The sequence below is a fragment of the Capsella rubella genome, unplaced genomic scaffold (assembly GCF_000375325.1).
Source record: "Capsella rubella cultivar Monte Gargano unplaced genomic scaffold, Caprub1_0 scaffold_34, whole genome shotgun sequence".
Classification (NCBI taxonomy): Eukaryota; Viridiplantae; Streptophyta; class Magnoliopsida; order Brassicales; family Brassicaceae; genus Capsella; species Capsella rubella.
The window spans coordinates 6322-12754 of NW_006238892.1; positions in this window are offsets into that span (position 1 = coordinate 6322).

The window sequence follows — 6433 nt, forward strand, 5'->3', positions numbered from 1 at the left end:
TAGAGAAACAAAGGAGTATTGAAATCTTCTCTCTACATGGAGTTCTGATCTCTCTCTCCAAAAGCTCTCAAGGTTTTTCAATAATCTTCCCCTCCTTTTTCTAAAATCTAAAAAGTACTTAAATATGTCCAAAACACGTCAGGGACCAATGTTGCAACTTGGGAAAACTCTGAGCAACTTTTGTAAATCTTCAAAACTTGGAAAAACTCGAAATCTCTCGTCAGGCACATGGTGTCGATGGACACTAGTAGGTGGTGATGATCGACACTCCTTCACAGAACGTCTCCAAGACAGGTTACTCGGCTCCTTTGCTCCAATAAGCACCAAATCACTCCATTTTGATCCAATCATCGTGAAATAACTCCTACACCTGAAAAGACTCCAAAAGACCCTATAAAGTATAGAAAGATTCGATAAAAAGCACTTATATCATGGTTAAAAGCCGTAAAAACCATGATATATCAAATATGTTAAAATAAAATAGATTTAATTGATTACAAGTGCTAGAGATACATGAAGAAAATTTAGAAGTGTGGAGAAATACTTGTTGAAATTTGGTCCCAGATTGGCTAAGAACTCAGAAACATTGCGTTAAACCAATAAATGGTTGTCTAGTGTTGTTTAAGGTTAGGATATGTTAGAATACAATTAATTTGATTGATTACAAGTGCTAGAGATGCATGAATAGTGTTTAAAAGTGAGTAGAAAGACTTGCTGAAATTTGGTCCGAAAAGGGCTTAGAACCCACAAACATTGCTTTGAAACATTAAATGGCTTCTCTAATGTTACTTAGGGTTAGAATTAGTTACAATACAATGAATATAATTTATTGCAAGTGCTAGAGATGCATAGAGAGTGTTTAGAAGTGTAGAGAAATACTTGTTGAAATTTGGTCCCAGATTGGCTAAGAACTCAGATACATTGCGTCGAACCACGAAATGGCTTGTCTAGTGTTGTTTAAGGTTAGAATATGTTAGAATACAATGAATTTGATTGATTACAAGTGCTAGAAATGCATGAATAGTGTTTAAAAGTGAGTAGAAAGACTTGCTGAAATTTGGTCCAAAAAGGGCTTAGAACTCACAAACATTGCTTTGAATCATTAAATGGCTCCTCTAGTGTTACTTAGGGTTAGAATAAGTTACAATACAATATATATAATTGATTACAAGTGCTAGAGATGTATAGAGAGTGTTTAGAAGTGTGGAGAAATACTTGTTGAAATTTGGTCCCAGATTGGCTAAGAACTCAGAAACATTGCGTTGAACCACTAAATGGCTTGTCTAGTGATGTTTAAGGTTAGAATATGTTAGAATAAAATTAATTTGATTGATTACAAGTGCTAGAGATGCATGAATAGTGTTTAAAAGTGAGTAGAAAGACTTGCTGAAATTTGGTCCAAAAAGGGCTTAGAACCCACAAACATTGCTTTGAAGCATTAAATGGCTTCTCTAGTGTTACTTAGGGTTAGAATAAGTTACAATACAATAAATGTAATTGATTAAATGTGCTAGAGATGCATAGAGAGTGTTTAAAAGTGTGGAGAAAGACTTGTTGAAATTTGGTCCTAAATGGGCTAAGAACTCAGAAACATTGCGTTGAACCACTAAATGGCTTGTCTAGTGTTGTTTAAGGTTAGAATTTGTTAGAATACAATTAATTTGATTGATTACAAGTGCTAGGGATGCATGAAGTGTGTTTAGAAGTGAGTAGAAAGATTTGCTTAAACTTGGTCCGAAAAGAGCTTAGAACGCACAAACATTGCTTTGAAGCATTAAATGGCTTATCTAGTCTTCCTTTGGGTTAGAATATATTATAATACAATAAATTTAATTGATTAAAAGTGCTATAGATGCATAGAGAGTGTTTAGAAGTGTGGAGAAAGACTTGTTGAAATTTGGTCCCAAATGGGCTAAGAACTCAGAAACATTGCGTTGAACCACTAAATGGCTTGTCTAGTGTTGTTCAAGGTTAGAATATGTTAGAATATAATTAATTTGATTGATTACAAGTTCTACAGATGCATGAAGAGTGTTTAGAAGTGAGTCGAAAGACTTGCTTAAATTTGGTCCGAAAAGGGCTTAGAACCCACAAACATTGCTTTGAAGCATTAAATGGCTTATCTAGTGTTACTGAGGGTTAGAATATGTTAAAATAAAATAAATATATTTGATTACAAGTGCTAGAGATGCATAGAGAATGTTTAGAAGTGTGGAGAAAGACTTGTTGAAATTATGTCCCAAATGGGCCAAGAATTCTAAAAACCTTGCGTTGAACCACTAAATGGCTTGTCTAGTGTTGTTTAAGGTTAAAATATGTTAGAATACAATTAATTTGATTGATTACAAGTTCTATAGATGCATGAAGAGTGTTTAGAAATGAGTAGAAAGACTTGCTTAAATTTGATCCGAAAAGGGCTTAGAAATCACAAACATTGCTTTGAAGCATTAAATGGCTTATCTAGTGTTTCTTTGGGTTAGAATATGGTAGAATACAATAAATTTTATTGATTACAAGTGCTAGAGATACATGAAGAGTGTTTAGAAGTGTGGAGAAATACTTGTTGAAATTTGGTCCCAAATAGGCTAAGAACTCAGAAACATTGCGTTAAACCAATAAAGGGCTTGTATAGTGTTGTTTAAGGTTAGAATATGTTAGAATACAATTAATTTGATTGATTACAAGTGCTAGAGATGCATGAATAGTGTTTAAAAGTGAGTAGAAAGACTTGCTGAAATTTGGTCCGAAAAGGGCTTAGAACCCACAAACATTGCTTTGAAACATTAAATGGCTTCTCTAATGTTGCTTAGGGTTAGAATATGTTACAATAAAATAAATATAATTGATTACAAGTGCTAGAGATGCATAGAGAGTGTTTAGAAGTGTGGAGAAATACTTGTTGAAATTTGGTCCCAGATTGGCTAAGAACTCAGAAACATTGCGTTGAACCACTAAATGGATTGTCTAGTGTTGTTTAAGGTTAGAATATGTTAGAATACCATTAATTTGATTGATTACAAGTGCTAGTGATGCATGAATAGTGTTTAAAAGTGAGTAGAAAGACTTGCTGAAATTTGGTCCGAAAAGGGCTTAGAACCCACAAACATTGCTTTGAAACATTAAATGGCTTCTCTAATGTTACTTAGGGTTAGAATTAGTTACAATACAATGAATATAATTTATTGCAAGTGCTAGAGATGCATAGAGAGTGTTTAGAAGTGTAGAGAAATACTTGTTGAAATTTGGTCCCAGATTGGCTAAGAACTCAGATACATTGCGTTGAACAACTAAATGGCTTGTCTAGTGTTGTTTAAGGTTAGAATATGTTAGAGTACAATGAATTTGATTGATTACAAGTGCTAGAGATGCATGAATAGTGTTTAAAAGTGAGTAGAAAGACTTGCTGAAATTTGGTCCGAAAAGGGCTTAGAACCGACAAACATTGCTTTCAAGTATTAAATGGCTTCTCTAGTGTTACTTAGGGTTAGTATATGTTACAATACAATAAATATAATTGATTACAAGTGCTAGAGATGCATAGAGAGTGTTTAGAAGTGTGGAGAAAGACCTGTTGAAATTTGGTCCCAAATGGGCTAAGAACTCTGAAACCTTGCGTTGAACCACTAAATGGCTTGTCTAGTGTTGTTTAAGGTTAGAATATGTTAGAATACAATTAATCTTATTGATAACAAGTGCTAGAGATGCTTGACGAGTGTTTAGAAATGAGTAGAAAGACTTGCTTAAATTTGATCGAAAAAGGGCTTAGAACCCACAAACATTGCTTTGAAGCATTAAATGGCTTATCTAGTGTTGCTTTGGGTTAGAATATATTCGAATACAATAAACTTTATTGATTACAAGTGCTAGAGATACATGAAGAGTGTTTAGAAGTGTGGAGAAATACTTGTTGAAATTTGGTCCCAAATAGGCTAAGAACTCAGAAACATTGCGTTGAACCAATAAATGGCTTCTCTAGTGTTGTTTAAGGTTAGAGTATCTTAGAATACAATTAATTTGATTGATTACAAGTGCTAGGGATGCATGAAGAGTGTTTAGAAGTGTGGAGAAATACTTGTTGAAATTTGGTCCCAAATAGGCTAAGAACTCAGAAACATTGCGTTGATCCACTAAATGGCTTGTCTAGTGTTTTTAAGGTTAGAATTTGTTAGAATATAATTAATTTGATTGATTACAAGTGCTAGAGATGCATGAAGTGTGTTTAGAAGTGATTAGAAAGATTTGCTTAAATTTTGTCCGAAAAGAGCTTAGAACCCACAAACATTGCTTTGAAGCATTAAATGGATTATCTAGTGTTGCTTTGGGTTAGAATATGTTAGAATACAATAAATTTTATTGATTACAAGTGCTAGAGATACATGAAGAGTGTTTAGAAGTGTGGAGAAATACTTGTTGAAATTTGGTCCTAAATAGGGTAAGAACTCAGAAACATTGCGTCGAACCACTAAATGGCTTGTCTAGTTTTGTTTAATGTTAGAATATGTTAGAATACAATGAATTTGATTGATTACAAGTGCTACAGATGCATGAATAGTGTTTAAAAGTGAGTAGAAAGACTTGTTGAAATTTGGTCCGAAAAGGGCTTAGAACCCACAAACATTGCTTTGAAGCATTATATGGCTTCTATAGTGTTACTGAGGGTTGGAATATGTTAAAATAAAATAAATATAATTGATTACAGGTGCTAGAGATGCATAGAGAGTGTTTAGAAGTGTGGAGAAAGACTTGTTGAAATTTGGTCCCAAATGGGCTAAGAACTCTGAAAACTTGCGTTGAACCACTAAATGGCTTGTCTAGTGTTGTTTAAGGTTAGAATATGTTACAATACAATTAATCTGATTGATAACAAGTGCTGGAGATGCATGAAGAGTGTTTAGAAATAACTAGAAAGACTTGCTTAAATTTGGTCCGAAAAGGGCTTAGAAGCGACAAACATTGCTTTGAAGCATTAAATGGCTTATCTAGTGTTGCTTTGGGTTAGAATATGTTAGAATACAATAAATTTATTGATTACAAGTGCTAGAGAAACATGAATAGTGTTTAGAAGTGTGGAGAAATACTTGTTGAAATTTGGTCCTAAATAGGCTAAGAACTCAGAAACATTGCGTTGAACCACTAAATGGCTTGTCTAGTGTTGTTTAAGGTTAGAATTTGTTAGAATACAATTAATTTGATTGATTACAAGTGCTAGAGATGCATGAAGTGTGTTTAGAAGTGATTAGAAAGATTTGCTTAAATTTGGTCCGAAAAGAGCTTAGAACCCACAAACATTGCTTTGAAGCATTAAATGGATTATCTAGTGTTGCTTTGGGTTAGAATATGTTAGAATACAATAAATTTTATTGATTACAAGTGCTAGAGATACATGAAGAGTGTTTAGAAGTGTGGAGAAATACTTGTTAAAATTTGGTCCTAGATTGGCTAAAAACTCAGAAACATTGCGTCGAACCACTAAATGGCTTGTCTAGTGTTGTTTAATGTTAGAATATGTTAGAATACAATGAATTTGATTGATTACAAGTGCTAGAGATGCATGAATAGTGTTTAAAAGTGAGTAGAAAGACTTGCTGAAATTTGGTCCGAAAAGGGCTTAGAACCCACAAACATTGCTTTGAAGCATTAAATGGCTTCTCTAGTGTTACGTAGGGTTAGTATATGTTACAATACAATAAACATAATTGATTACAAGTGCTAGAGATTCATATAGAGTGTTTAGAAGTGTGGAGAAACACTTGTTGAAATTTGGTCCCAAATGGGCTAAGAACTCTGAAACCTTGCGTTGAACCACTAAATGGCTTGTCTAGTGTTGTTTAAGGTTAGAATATGTTAGAATACAATTAATCTGATAGATAACAAGTGCTAGAGATGCTTGAAGAGTGTTTAGAAATTAGTAGAAAGACTTGCTTAAATTTGGTCCGAAAAGGGCTTAGAACCCACAAACATTGCTTTGAAGCATTAAATGGATTCTCTAGTGTTACTGAGGGTTAGAATATGTTAAAATACAATAAATATAATTGATTACAAGTTCTAGAGATGCATAGAGAGTGTTTAGAAGTGTGGAGAAAGAATTGTTGAAATTTGGTCCCAAATGGGCTAAGAACTCTGAAACCTTGCGTTGAACCACTAAATGGCTTGTCTACTGTTGTTTAAGGTTAGAATATGTTAGAATACAATTAATCTGATTGATAACAAGTGCTAGAGATGCATGAAGAGTGTTTAGAAATGACTAGAAAGACTTGCTTAAATTTGGTCCGAAAAGGGCTTAGAACCCACAAACATTGCTTTGAAGCATTAAATGGCTTATCTAGTGTTGCTTTGGGTTAGAATATGTTAGAATACAATAAATTTTATTGATTACAAGTGCTAGAGATACATGAAAAGTGTTTAGAAGTGTGGACAAATACTTGTTGAAATT